Source organism: Delphinus delphis, chromosome 4 (genome assembly GCF_949987515.2).
Source record: "Delphinus delphis chromosome 4, mDelDel1.2, whole genome shotgun sequence".
In the NCBI taxonomy this organism is placed as follows: domain Eukaryota; kingdom Metazoa; phylum Chordata; class Mammalia; order Artiodactyla; family Delphinidae; genus Delphinus; species Delphinus delphis.
The window spans coordinates 103,391,641-103,406,175 of record NC_082686.1 but is presented as its reverse complement, the minus strand read 5'-3'; the positions used below and the strand labels follow the sequence as shown (position 1 = coordinate 103,406,175).

The window sequence follows — 14,535 nt, the reverse complement described above, 5'->3', positions numbered from 1 at the left end:
AATACAGTACTGACCAAAACAGCCAAAGACCTGTCCTCCCATTTATGTTCTAAGGCTGTTAGAGCATCTTTGTCAACCTGGGAGAAAAACTGTAGGGTTTAATCACACGCCTATCTTTAACCTTTTCCTGTTTAACACTTCTTATGAAAGACAAATGAATATGGGTTTATTCAATTTTGAAGGCAAGGCAAAGCAGGAAAAAATAGCAAATTCATTAGAAGATATAATTGCAATCTAAAAAGCTTTCAACAGGTTAGAATAGAGCCAAAGCAAGATGAAATCTGACGGGAAAAAATTTACTGTCCTATATCACAGTTCAAAAAACCAACTGCATAAGAGAGGATGGGAGACCATTTTAACACCCGTCTAAGTTAGGAAGACCTAAAGGTTTTAGTTGAGTATGAATTCAGTATGAAGAAAGGTGATGGTGTAAAGGAATAACTGGAGAGTCAGGAAACAAGGATTCTAGTTCCAGGGGCTGGGGGAGGGGGCAAGTTACTGGATTTAGGGAGTTGCTTCTCTCATCAGAGCCTTTAAGGGATTGGGCCAGGATAACTCTCAGATCCCATCTAGCTCCACCATAACAAAAACAATGCTCACTTCTGTACACTGCTGTGTCCCCAGCACCTAGCACGGAAAGCATTCCCCAGGTGCTTGTAAATGAATGGCAGGGCTAACAGAAATCCTACAGGTTAGTACCATAATGTGCCTCCCTCCCCCAGCTCACACACTAAAACTCCTAACACACTCTTGGGTTCAAGAAAGAGAAAGGAGTCTGGGCAAAAGGGATCATAAACCCATAGCCATATATATGTTCCATTTTAAAAGGATCCTTGGCAAGTTAGATTTACAGTTGAGAGGAAGGTTAAGGGGTTGGTTTCTCAACTCCCATAATAAGAATTGGATGAAGCAGTGGCTGAAGGAACTGAGGAATGTTCTGTTCTGGGGAAAACAAAAGCTTAGAAGGGCCATAGTAGATGCTTTCAGGTATTTTGAACAATACGTCAGTGTAACTCCAGAAGGCAAACGGAAGTCCAAAGATAAAAATCAGTGGGGGACTTCCCTGGTGGCACAGAGGTTAAGAATCCTCCTGCCAATGCAGCGGACACAGGTTCGAGCCCTGGTCCCAGAAGATCCCACATGCCACGGTGCAACTAAGCCCGTGTGCCACAACTACTGAGCCAGTGCTCTAGAGCCCATGAACCACTACTGAGCCCGCACGCCACAACTACTGAGCCAGCGCTCTAGGGCCCGCGAGCCACAACTACTGAAGTCTGCGTGCCTAGAGCCCGTGCTCCGCAACGAGAAGCCGCTGCAATGAGAAGCCTATGCACTGCAACGAAGAGTAGACCCTGCTCACCGCGACTAGAGAAAGCATGCATCGCAATGAAGACCCAACGCAGCCAAAAAAAAAACCCCATGGGAAGGTTCAGTATAGATTACTAGAATGGGCTGCTCCTCACCAACAGAAATCTTCAAGCAGCTGGCAGGAATGTTAAAAAGGTTAATTCCTCACTGAGTTTTAAGTTATTTTAGATAACTTCTAAGGTCCCTTCCAACTCCAAGATTCCATGACTTTGTTATTCATATTTAAAATGTAGTATACAGAAAAGGTTTGGGACTTCCCTGGTGGTCCAGTGGTTAAGAATCCACCTTCCAATGCAGGGAACGCCGGTCGGATCCCTGGTCGGGGAACTAAGACCCCACATGCCGTGGGGCAACTAAGCCCGTGCGCTCTAGAGCCCACGCACCACAACTAGACAGGAGCCTGAGTGCTGCAACAAAGATCCTGCAACTAAGACCCAATGCAGCCAAATAAATAATTTTTTAAAAACCTTTAAAAAGAAAAGGTTTCATTTTGCATAAAATTTTTAAATTGTTCCATTTTTAAGAATGAATCTGAAGTACTCAATGAGTTTAAGAAACCCCCCCATATGAAGCATAACTCTCTGTGGTTGTTATACAGTTTTAGGTAGACAGTGAGTATAAATACCTAATGCTCCATTATTATTTCCCCATTCTGCCCTTGCATCCCCGGCTGGCTGCAGTGATACCACCCTCAGATATTCCGAGATGTATGGGAGAATGCCCTTCATTCTAGCCTCATTAAAATGGAAACCTCCAGCCTCTTGCGTGTTGAGGTAGAAGACACCTGGGTTTTTAAAAACCTATTTTAAAAACACATATCATATACCGTTTGCAAACAAAGTATTTTATTGTAGGAATAACAATATATGGGAACACAGCGCTCTGCAACCATGGGCTCCACTAACTTTGGATCAAAAATATTTTTTTAAAAAATTCCAGAATGTTCCAAAATGCAAAACTTCAATTTGCCATGTATGCTGGCAACTATTTACATATCACTTACATTGTATTTACAACTAACATAACTAAACGTTATGTTTTACATAACATTTACATTACATTAGGTATTACAAGGAACCTAGTGATGATTTAAAGTATATGAAGGATGTGCATGGATTATATGCAAATGCCATGCCATTTTAGGGACTTGAGATGGATTTTGGTATCTGAGGGAGTCCTAGAACCAATCCCCTGCAGATACTGAAGACAACTGTATTTTATAGATTTCTGGGCTTGCGGCATGTAGGATCTTTAGGCTGAGAAAGATGAGGAGAGGCCAAAGGTAGTAGAACATGACAAGGAAAATTTATTTGAGATTTTCTCTTTGCTCTTGCCTTATCTGCACTTGCATCCAACCCACACAAAAAAATGTACTCTTTGTAATAAGTTAGACTTTTTTTTTTTTTGCGGTACGCGGGCCTCTCACTGCTGTGGCCTCTCCCGTTGCGGAGCACAGGCTCCGGACGCGCAGGCTCAGCGGCCATGGCTCACGGGCCCAGCCGCTCCGCTGCATGTGGGACCTTCCCGGACTGGGACACGAACCCGTGTCCCCTGCATCGGCAGGCAGACTCTCAACCACTGCGCCACCAGGGAAGCCCAATGAGTTAGACTTTTAAGCAGGGTGTTTTTTTTTTAAGGTTAACTGGACTCTTGGGCTTAAGTCTGTATCACTTCTACAGCAATTTACAAAGCACATTTCACAACATGGTAAAATGGGTATCACTATCTCATTTTTCAGAGACTGGTACAGCCCAGATACAAGGAGACCTGGAACCCAAACTTAGGTTCAACTCCAACTGCTGTGCTCCGCCTCCAGAGCACAGTGCCTGTAGAAGAGCCCAACCTCACACCCAATCCCATAGCCTCTTGAGATTCCTGGGTAGGGAGCAAAGAGTACAACAAAAGTGGACTCACTCTGCCCTGAGTGGTAGGCAGTCTGAGGGAGCCATGTGACAGAGCGGCCTATGGGAAGAGGCAACAGGATAACCAGGTTCAGAGAAGCTAGGAAAACTGGAGCAGAGCAAAGATGACACAAGTCAGGCAGAGGAGCACCAAGGCCGCCTTGAGAGCTGGGCTGCCTGTCTCTGTTTTGCTACAAACAGCTTTACTCATTGGAGGAAGAGGACAGTGCAAGCTGCTCTAGTTAACACTTCTTCCCATTGTTGCCCTAGGTGAGTAGTATTACAGATCTTTGTCATTCTTGTCTGTTAAGCTAAGTTACTGCTTCCCTTGTCCTTAGCTATTTGAATGTATTTCATTCAGTCATTCGATATGCCAGACATGTGTTACAGGCTAGGCTGCCTGGCCCTCAAGTTGCTGACACCATGCAGAGCATGGACAGTCATGAAAAGGTTCATGACTCCAAGTTTTAGATTGAACATTATGAGCAAAGCCCACCTGGAGAAGATGGAGGGACACCCCCCCCCCAGCCCCAGCTCAAATGTCTCCAAACCTGCGGCCACCGGACATGACAAGGTGCTGAGTTTGCACTCTCAGAATGTGTAGATGCCCGCCAAAGTGCAAATTATACAAATTATATCAGTTTAGAGAATGAAACTAATACTGAGATAAGAGTTGATTATAATTTTTTCTCTCAACAAGTGGGTAACTCCGTTCTTGAAAACAAATTCTGTTACCGAAATAATAGCCAAATATAGCTCCAGATAAGAGACATGGTTGGAGCCCTCACTGTCATGCTGGTAGTAGGTGGTTGCAGACTTGTGAAATGTTTAACGGGAGCAGTACTTCCTTAATTCAAACTTAAAAGAGCCTACTTAAAGTGCACTGATTTGGAGGTTAGCAGAAATCTATGTTCTAGCCAAGGAGTGGGCAAATTTTTTAAAAGTAAAAGGCTAGGGCTTCCCTGGTGGCGCGGTGGTTGAGAGTCCGCCTGCCGATGCAGGGGACATGGGTTCGTGCCCCGGTCTGGGAAGATCCCACGTGCCGCGGAGTGGCTGAGCCCATGAGCCATGGCCGCTGAGCCTGCGCGTCCGGAGCCTGTACTCCGCAGCGGGAGAGGCCACAACAGTGAGAGGCCCGCGTACCGCAAAAAATAAAAATAAAAAAAATAAAAGGCCAAATGGCAAACATTTTCTGTGGGCCACATGGTCTCTATCCCAGCTATCTGATTCTGCCTTTGTAGCGAAAATGGAGCCGTAGACATTATTAAACATAAAGATGTGACTGTGCTCCAATAAAACTATTTTCAAAATAGGCTGCTGGTCTGAAAGTGTTTGTCTAGCCCCATGAAATGGCATCTCAGAACAGCAACAAAACCTCCTAAGGTCTCTCTTCTCTATGTTTCCTCATTACCCCAGAAGGCTATGTCACTGAAAAGGGGATCCTAGTGCTCATAACATGTTCCTTACATGAAATGGTTCCTGGAGGGTAGCAGGGCTGAGAAGTATTAAACTAGGCTGTGGATGCTATAAGGGGACAACAAAAGGCCTTGACTTCCTGACTAACTACCTGTGTCAGGGTCAGATCCACACAGAATGGGAAACAATCTACTCTAGCTCTGTTTTTTATTCCTTAATTTCTCAGTTTCAAGGAGTGCAAGTTACACCCCTAGCCAAATCTTCTATCCTGTTGCCCCTTAGGGTCCCACACTACAGACTGTTCTGCGGCTTCATCTCCCCCTCACCTAGACATGCCCCCTACAAGTTGCTTCTAACTTATACCATCGCCTTCCCTCTTCTAATTCACAATGTATCAAAAGCTCCGATTGCAAAAGCAAATCGATATTTATAATATGCAACTTTTTACTAAAGCAAAATCATTGCTCATAGTCCAAAAAAAGATATCTGCCAAAGAACCTATTAAATGAACTGCAACTTTTGAATTTATCTGCTGTGCCAGGTCATTTAAGAGCATCCTGTTTGACCCTCCAGTTTTGACCTCATTCATGAAGCTGTAGTGTGTTTTATCTACTACACAGTGAGCAGGGATGAGCAACGATAGCTGTTTTCTGATGTAACAGAGAAGCATATTTGGCCTGGACATATTATGGTTGCAGAAGGAATAAAGGCATTTCCTAAAATGGGATTCTACCTGTATCATCCAATGGTGGACAGAACAGAGCTGGAGACTGGGCACAAAGACAAGGCAAATCATTTGAAAGGGAAGGAAAAGAGAGAAAAGTAACCACTGGTGTATTTTCTTAGGGATAAAGAGAGTTGAGTCTGATCTTGAGTTGAATATGACCACTAAAATAAGTTTATATAGTTAAGTTTTCCTGAGATACCATGGTATTTTAATAATGATTCAATTTTTTAAAAAATATATATATATAACCTAAAATGGTTTAATTGAGCTTAACTCTTCCAACTCCTCAAATCCTTTAGGGAAGAAATATACTAGAATATATAACAAAACATGTAGCTGCATAAATGATCCTTAAAATCTTATAAAGGAGACTATTATGGTCAATTTTAACCGATAAGGATAATTTCTCACTTAAAATAAGAGGAACTTACCTGTAGAATTTCAGATGAGACTAAAACACTAGCTGAAGTTTTTTGTTTTCCGTATTCCATGCTTTAATTAAAAGATATGCCGTGCACTACTGAACAGAAGAACAGAAAAAGAATATATCTCAGTCATAACTTAACAACATTGGGCATGAGACATCTAAAATTAATGTTCTATACCTAGCAAGCTGCTATAGGAGCAAACCATTATATATCAACATTCTTTTCATTTTTGGAAAAGCTTTGATCCTCTCTTCTTCCTCCTTGCTCTCAAATCACTTCATGCATCTCATCTGGAATTATACTTGGCCACTGTCTTGTTAACAGGCTTTATTTTCAGGACTGGAATTACCCAACAACCATTCATTTGAATGAACTTTCTAGTCAGGAGAAAAAAAAAAGGTCTTAGACTCTTATCTCTAAATAGTAAATAGTTCCCTTCTCTACACTGATACAGGTTCAATGTATGCTTTTATCAGGCATCAACACATTCTGAGAGCACAAAATCAGCTCCCTACCTCTGTCTAAGCCGCCTGGGGAAAGCTAAAACACAAAGCTGTTCCCAGGTGAAGACTGCAAACTCAAATCTTCCTCACCTCTGAAAACAGAAAAAAAGACATGGTTTGGTAATTTGTTCCTTATTGATAGCTCTACCTGACAAACCAGCCACCTCCTAAACGCTGGTACTAAGTGCAAAACACATGAAGGAAAGAAAACCGTCTCTGCTTTGCACATTCTCCTTCCTACAACAGTGGAAGACAGAGAAGAAACACGGAATGCCACTCTTGCTTGCTGCTGGCATCATTCCCTATTGCTTGAAAAGTGAGGCTCCATTGCACCTTAAAGATTTCCTTTAAAATGCCTTGTATGCTTGCTAAGACCCCTTTTAAAAATCTTGTAGCCCTAGCCTCTTCGGGTTTCCTCCTCTCTCTGGCCAATTCGCCCATTCTCCTCCTTAGGTCCACATTCCTCCCCACCCCTCCCCAGGAGGAACAAGCCTCCCACAATTCGGCTGCTGGGCCCTTCCGTAACTCCTTGTCAAGGCTTTACCCCAGGCCTGCTTGGGGAATCCGACACCGAATCACCGTCCCCGTCCGCTCCCCCGCCGACCCGCCCAACTTGCTTCGTGCTGCTCCCCGAGGAGACGGGAAGGGAGTAGTCTGCGCGCTGGGGCAGAGCAGGGCGGACAGCATGCTCCTCTCAGCCTCGGCCTGGCCCTACCACGCACCCCGGCGCTCCTAGGTGTCGCCCGCGGCCCCACCTCCCGCGCTCACCTGGTGGGGGAACAAATAGTCGCGGAGGCCCAAGCATCTGGGCGCGGCCGCTCGCGGCTCAACCCCGGCCGCGCTCCGAGAGAGAGCCGGAAGAGTGGGCGGCGCCTCCCGGCCCAGCTGTCCGGGCCTCGGTGTCCCGGAGGAGGGCACGTCACCGGCGGAGCAGGTCCCAGCGCCACGCCCGCCACCCAGCCCGAGGGCCTCCGAGGCCTCCGCGCCGCCCCAGCACCCACCCCGGACCACACTCACCCACCCGCGTGGCGCGCACCGTGCTCCGACGTGGGCGGATGGCCTAAGCTCCAGCCCCGCGCGCACACGCAGCCTCACCGCAGCCGCACGCGCGGCCGGGCGCGCGCAGACCACGCGCCGGGCCCTAAGCCCCTTGTCCTCTCGCTCGCACGCACGCACGCGCGGGCCCTGACCCCCCAGGAGGGCGGTGTCGCGCGGCACCCAGGCCTCCGCGCTAATCTGGGCGCGACCTCGGGATTCTCGGCTTCACCTTGCATTCCATGCACCGGGGTGCTAGGTAGTCATTTTACATTTGAGCTTGGCAGCGGTTAGTCGATGGGCTGACCTCGGGAAGGATTTCTGTTGAAGACTCGCTTCTCTTTGCCCCGGCTTGCCCTGTTTTCAAGTTGCGTAAGTGCCCGGCCTCGCGGCAGTCCGGGAGGTATTTACTTACTAAAATTCGCACAGAGCTATGAAAGGAAGAAGACATCTTGGGAAGTTCTTTGCTCTTGCAGACGAAATGCGCGTTCTCCTTCTAGAATCAATAGAAAAAGAAGGCTGGGGATACGTCGGGGTTGCAATGGTCTGGGGTGTGAACAGGAGTCCCGGGAGTCGCATGCTCTCGAGAAATGCCTCTCAAAACCCTCCTTTGGTCTGGAGAATTCAAAGGTCTGTCCCACCCTGAGTTGTCACTAACTGTTGCTTCTTGGGAGGAACGGAGAAGCTTTGAGGCGCGGGAGCTGAGTGTGCTGTATGGGCTCTGGTTGCACCGGCCTCTGGGTGGAGGTTGTTGAATTAATTCAGAAATAGTATTTAGTCTCCTCTCTTGGCACCCCTGAAACAGTGCCATCTGAAAACAGTTCCCCATTCAGGCCGCTTGTCTGTGGCACGGTGAACAGGTCGGCAGAGGCATCACGGTGTGAAAAGTTGAAATAATAGTTCAGTGAACAGCCATGTACATTCCTCCGAGAATGAATAACTCAACATTTTGAGGTAACTGCTTTCTTTCTCTCTCGCCTAAGTAAAGACAAAGACATTCCCCTATGCAACCACATAAGAAACTAAATTACATCTAAGAAACTTAATAATTTGACATCACCTAATATCCAGCCCATATGCAAATTTCTCCAGTTAGCAAAAAAAGTCATATATTGGTTTTGTAGAAAGGTAGTCCCATGGCGTCCAGTTCTTATGTAAGGGATGCAATATCTTCTCTTACCGAATGGATAATAAGACAAATCTCAGGACTTTCTCTTTTAAGTTTCCTCTGTTTCCTGAATTGTCTATTTAATCTTTTTTTATTGTTTTAAGCTCTTTCAAGTTAAAGACTTTTTTTCAAATTTGTGTGGATCTCTGCTTAACATTTACATTAAAGACTGCTGCTAGTCAAAAGCAAAAAAAAAGAGAGTCCTGTGAAGATGCATGCATTGTATTTGTTATGGTTGTCTCTCTCTTTTTTTTTTTTGGCGGTATGCGGGCCTCTCACTGGTGTGGCCTCTCCCGTTGCGGAGCACAGGCTCCGGATGCGCAGGCTCAGCGACCATGGCTCACGGGCCCAGCCGCTCCGCGGCACGTGGGATCCTCCCGGACCGGGGCACGAACCCGCGTCCGCTGCATCTGCAGGCGGACCCTCAACCACTGCGCCACCAGGGAAGCCCTGGTTGTATCTTTTAATGTGGAGCAATCCTCCACCTGTTTTGTTTTTGTGGTATTAACTTTTTAAAGAGTCTTTTGGCAGAGGATTCTACTTTCGCAATTTGTCTGACCTTGTTTTCCTCCTGATGTCATTTAATTTTTTCTCTAGATTCCATATTTCCTGTAAGCTCGAAGGAAGGTTGAGAGGTTTGATTAGATGGCAAGAATCCTTCTAAGATAGTACACTTTATGAGGTGCTCTTATTGTTTTCCATCAGCAAGAACATAATAATAAATATTAAACCCCTGTTATTTTTATATGCATAATATTAGGTTGTCCCAGTATCAGTGGTCACTGAAATCTGAAGTGTTCTCCAGATTTCTCTATTAAACTACATTTTCTCTTTTGTGGTTAATAGGTAATCTGTGGGGTGGAGACTTTGGATCTGTTTGGAGGAGAAAGTCTTAGATCCCTGCAAGGAGGACATGGGTTACAAATCCATTCACCTAGGTGGATAGAGTAATCATCTGGATCATTCTGGTACCCAGTGTTAGGCGCTTCACTGAATTAGGTACTAGCTTCATTCAAAGAACAGTAAAACTCTGGACTCTGTGGAGTTTGGGCCACTGTAGGGTTCCTGTGGATAATTCTGGTAAAAGCAGTGATACTTTCTACAAGGTCTTGTGATGTCTGTTTTAAGAAGGCTTGATAAAATCCAAGAGGAGTTTCCTATATGTAACTGGGCATACCTGAAACTAAACCCCCAGTTCCATTCTAACAACAGAAACAAATCAAGAATATGTAATACTGTGTGTAAACTCTGTCTGTGATCACCTGGTCTCTGGCTCATATCAAACACCTGGGGGTGTGAGCTCATCCATTTAAGCTTATAAGCCCCACTGGGTGAGATCTATGTCAAGTTTACTCTGTATAACAATGACCACTTCAGCTCCCACAAGAGGAGTCTCAAAGGGCATCTTCTATTCCACAGACAAATGTAGGGTTCTAAACAGAGAGCCTGTATCTCCACTTTTATAATTTTTAGTGAGTCAGTCAGTGGATCACATCAGTGGTTTTTGTTTGCATCAGCAAATTCGTGTCTGCTCATGCCTCTGCCAGTTGATCTGAATTTCATCAGAGTCAGCTTTCTAAAAGTCCAAGGCAGAAGCTGCAAGGCAGAAGCTAGACTTGAAAGTTATGTTGCATCATTTTTGTGACATTTTATTGGTCAATAGGAAGCATAGGACTGTTCAAGATTCAAGGGGAGGGATTCAGACAAGGCGTGAACACGAGGAGATAAGGCTCACTGCGGAGTCGGAGGGAAAATATTTGGAAAGGAGCTACCACACTGCTCTAGGCCAAATGCAAACTTAGATGTGTAGTATTGATCATAGTGGTGCTTTGCTCAAAATCAGGTGGGTCTGGATCATCTGTTTAACTTCAAGCCTCGTCATAACCACCCATCCCCAATTGTGATCTACACATTTACGTGAAGACTATAAATATGGGCCCCCATTTCTTTTTTTTTTAATTAATTAATTTATTATTTAAGTTTGGCTGCGTTGGGTCTTCATTGCCACGCACGGGCTTTCTCTAGTTGCGTCAAGCGGGGGCTACTCTTCATTGCGGTGTGTGGGCTTCTCATTGCGGTGGCTTCTCTTGTTGCGGAACACGGGCTCTAGGTGCGGGAGCTCAGTAGCTGTGGCTCACAGGCACTAGAGCACAGGCTCAGTAGTTGTGGTGCACGGGCTTAGTTGCTCCGCAGCACGTGGGATCTTCCTGGACCAGGGATTGAACCCGTGTACCCTGCATTGGCAGGCAGATTCTTAACCACTGCGCCACCAGGGAAGTACCCCCCCCCCCCGCCCCCCGTTTCTTTTTGTTTACAGATTTCTTGGTTCAACTGCTTCTCCCTTACAAAAGCATTGTTTTTTTGTTTTTTTTTTTTCCCCTATGGGAAGGAAAAAGAATAGGGGCGTGAAATGTACATTTAAAAATTATTTATGGTATTTTGGAGGTTCTCTGAAAATAATAGAGGTGGAAATAGGAGTTAAAATGGGTGTACAACAAAATTATTTGTGGATAGTAGCAGTGTAAGTCTAGGCACTGGACTTCTTTGACACTGTGTAAATATTCAGATCTGAATCCCTGGTTGTGATTCTTTTTCTGGCTCCAGCCCTGGCAGGTAGCTGTGCCCTTTGCAAAGGGTAAAGTGATTGCTACCTGCTGATGCCTTTATCACAACCATTCTTCACCTCACCTTGGCTGACACTTCACCTCACTAAGTAAAGGAAATCCATTGGTAACAAAACTAGGAAGGGTCCATTGCAAATAGAGTAATATACGGAAAAAAATAGACCTCTGTATTTGGAAGGATGCTTTAGGACACTGATATTATATCTTACAAATTCTGTATTTTTATTTTTGAAAAGTTATATTCCGATACCTGTTTTTAAAATGTTTTGAATGTCCTATGAATAATGAGTGGATATATGTGCTCATAGATGGCAAAACCTCCCTAGGATGCAAAACAGAGCCATGGACAGCAGACTAGGGGGACGAAATCCTCTCAAGTGAAATGATTGGGAAGAAAAGGTCCAAAACCTTCGAGAGCTTATTTCCTTCGAGGCAGTTTCCTTGTTCCTTGTGTAGCGTTTATTCAGCTTGTGATTCAGTTATCTATTGCATCTCATATATTAAAAATATCCATTTAATATTTCTCACGATTCTGAGGGTTGGTTGGCTGACTCCTCTGTGGTTTTGTCTGGATTTACTCACACAGTTATATTCAGCTCTAACAGGGGCTGGCAAAAGTTTCTGTAAGGGGTGGTAGCTCGTGCATATTTTAGGTTTTGTGTCTGTTGCATATTCTTCTTTGTTATTCATTGATAATTTTTTTTTTTTTTTTTACAAACCTTTAAAAAGCAAAAGCTATTCGTAGCTCAAGGGCCCTACAAAGAAACAGGCTGAGGGCCAGATTTGGTCTGCAGGCTGTGGTTTGCCAACCCCTGAACTGGAAAGTCAGCTAAGCTGAGGGTCAAAGGTGACCTCACTTACATGTCTGGCACTTGGTGATGCCATCCACTGAAGGCCATGGTTCGCCTTCTGGAGAATCTTCAGGGCTTCTCGTCCTCCAGGGGCTCCATTGTCAGTCTGTGGGCAGCATCCAAGACAGTGGAGGTGGAAGCTGTCAGACTCGTTAAGGCATAGCTGGGGAATCACACAGGGTCACATATGCCACATTCTGTGGATTAGAGGAGACCACGAGGCCAGCCCAGATTGAAGGGATGGGCAGCCAGACTCCCTGTCAGTGGGAGGAGCTGCCGATGTCCTGGCCACAGCCAGCTTAACTAAGTGGAGGATTTCTGCTGTCCGCATCACCCAGGGAGATGGAGGGCTGATGCTGACCTTGACATTAGCTTGGCTCTCAGAGCCTTATTCAGATAACTTCACATTGAGTCATAAAACTATGGATTCCTGATCTCTGATGGCAGCTACTGTTCTTACTCTTCCTTTTGACCATATCACCCCAGACTGTTTTGAATTCTGTGAGCACTCACTCATTTCCCTCAGTACTAGTTTATAGGTGTCTCTGCTAAGAGATATCAGCTCCTTGAAGGAAGGACCATGCCCTACCACTCTGCCTTGCTGTGATATATCTTCAATAGATAGGTACGGAATTTAATTAAATAGCCTAACTAAGGTTTAACATCAGGTTATTTGCTTACTTCACAAAAGCAAAACTAATTTAAGAATCTTGCACATTACCTCCAAATTCTGGAAGAACAGCATGCATCAAAGAGTTACGTTTCACACCCAAATACTGTCTAATCAATCACATAGTTAAACTTCCTAGCAGTTTTCCAAACATATAATCAAACGTTAGGAAGCAGTATGCTTAATGACAAGTTTGAACTAGCAATCAGCTTTAAGGACATATTACATTTTAACTCTGTGTCTGCAGATGAAAATCAAAATGTAGCAGCATAGGGAGCTCAGCTTGGTGCTCTGTGATGGCCTAGTTGGGTGGGATGTGGGTGCAGGCGGGGAGGTCCAAGAGGGAGGGGATGTGTATGCGTATGACTGATTCACTTCGCTGTGTGGCAGAAACTAACACAACATTGTAAAGCAATTATACTCCAATAAAAAAAATTAATAAGTGGAGGAGGGGAGAATGTTAAAAATCTGAGCCCATTAAGAGTGAGGTTAAGGGGAGAAAAACAAATCCAATAAATATATGCTATCAAGTAAAAAAAAAAAAAAAAGTAACAGCAGTTTGGAATATATGCTATGTATGTTCCAAGGCAGAAGTAATTCTGGAGAGAGTTTCTAATCTACAGTAAATGCTGCTACTAATTGCTTAGTTGAATTTTTTAATATGTGTTTTCTCCCAGATCTCATTGTAACTCCATCTTCTTCCACTTGATGGAAAGCTTTGACAATTTATTATGTTTAGAAGCAGCTGGGGTGTATTTCTAATTGATGATTTGTTATCCTGTATTTCTTACTTGACTATCCACATTTTTCATTCTCTTCAGCATTTTCCTCCAGCATCTTCTGTCTCACTGAACTAGATGGATGGTGCTCCTTTTGTGCAAACGCAGGCAGTATTTCAGTCCCTCCCCTGCTTCTTCCTTCCATCGGACCTCAGATACATACAGGACTGATGCTAGATAACATGTATATGACACTTAAACATTAACAAAGTGTATTCACATATCTGTATCAGTTGATTATTAATACATCAGTCCTGTGGGACAGATGCTACCACTACCTTCATTTAGCAGGTAGGGAGACTGGTGAACAACTGTCCCAGAATACTTCAAGAATGTGTCCAAGCCAACTTCAGTACCTTCCCGTAAAATCTGTTTATTCTTCTGGATTTGGTTAAAGCAGCCCCATTTATCAGTCACCCAAGTCTGACCCTCAATTCTTCCCTCTCCATTACTCCACATGTCCAGACAGCCACCAAGATCCTGTGGATTTTCTGTCTCTGAGACCCTGACCTTCTGATCCTCTGCTCCCCCAAAAGCCTCACTTCTCACTTGGGTTTGTGTCAGAGCTTTCTGTCTGCTCCCCTGACTTCTGAGTTGCCTATCTAGTCCTTCACATTACCATGAGGGCTGTCTTCCTCAAACCCAGATCTTTCCATGCACTTCTGGTTTTACATGGGTCAGTGGTTCCCCACAGGGCACAGTCTAAAGGGTTACAAAGCTCATGAGACTGAGGAACTGAATTTTTAATTTTACTTAATTTAAATTAATGTAGCTGCTATATTGAACAATAAGGCTAAGTGGCCACCATATTGAACAATGCAGATCTATGTGAATCCCTTTTTGTCTGTCAAAACTCAGTTCAAACATGGCTCAGCCTAAGGACCAGCTACACAATTTGTGGAGCCCAGTGCAAAATGAAAATGCAGGGCCCCTTGTAAGAAATTATTAAGAATTTCAAAACAGCACCAGCAGAGCATTAAACAAAGCACAAGGCCCTTCTAAGTGCAGGGCCCTGTGTGACTACACAGTTTCCATGCTCATGCAAATGGGCAGTAGAAAAATTCA

The 14,535-nt window shown here is 44.6% G+C and overlaps 1 protein-coding gene across 12 annotated transcripts in view; it reads right to left on the bottom strand.

The window, feature by feature from the left end:
* The window catches only part of B3GALNT1 (beta-1,3-N-acetylgalactosaminyltransferase 1 (Globoside blood group)), a 33,119-nt gene extending 25,433 nt beyond the window's left edge, over positions 1-7,686 (bottom strand). For 2 of the 12 annotated variants that reach the window (XM_060011190.1, XM_060011198.1), the window contains exons 1-3: positions 7,112-7,350; positions 6,356-6,435; positions 5,844-5,932 (exon numbers count right to left, since the gene is read on the bottom strand). The gene's annotated coding sequence lies outside the window, so the exon portion shown is untranslated. The other 10 variants (XM_060011196.1, XM_060011201.1, XM_060011193.1 and 7 more) reach the window with 7 other exon arrangements.
* Between the last annotated feature and the right edge of the window lie 6,849 nt (positions 7,687-14,535).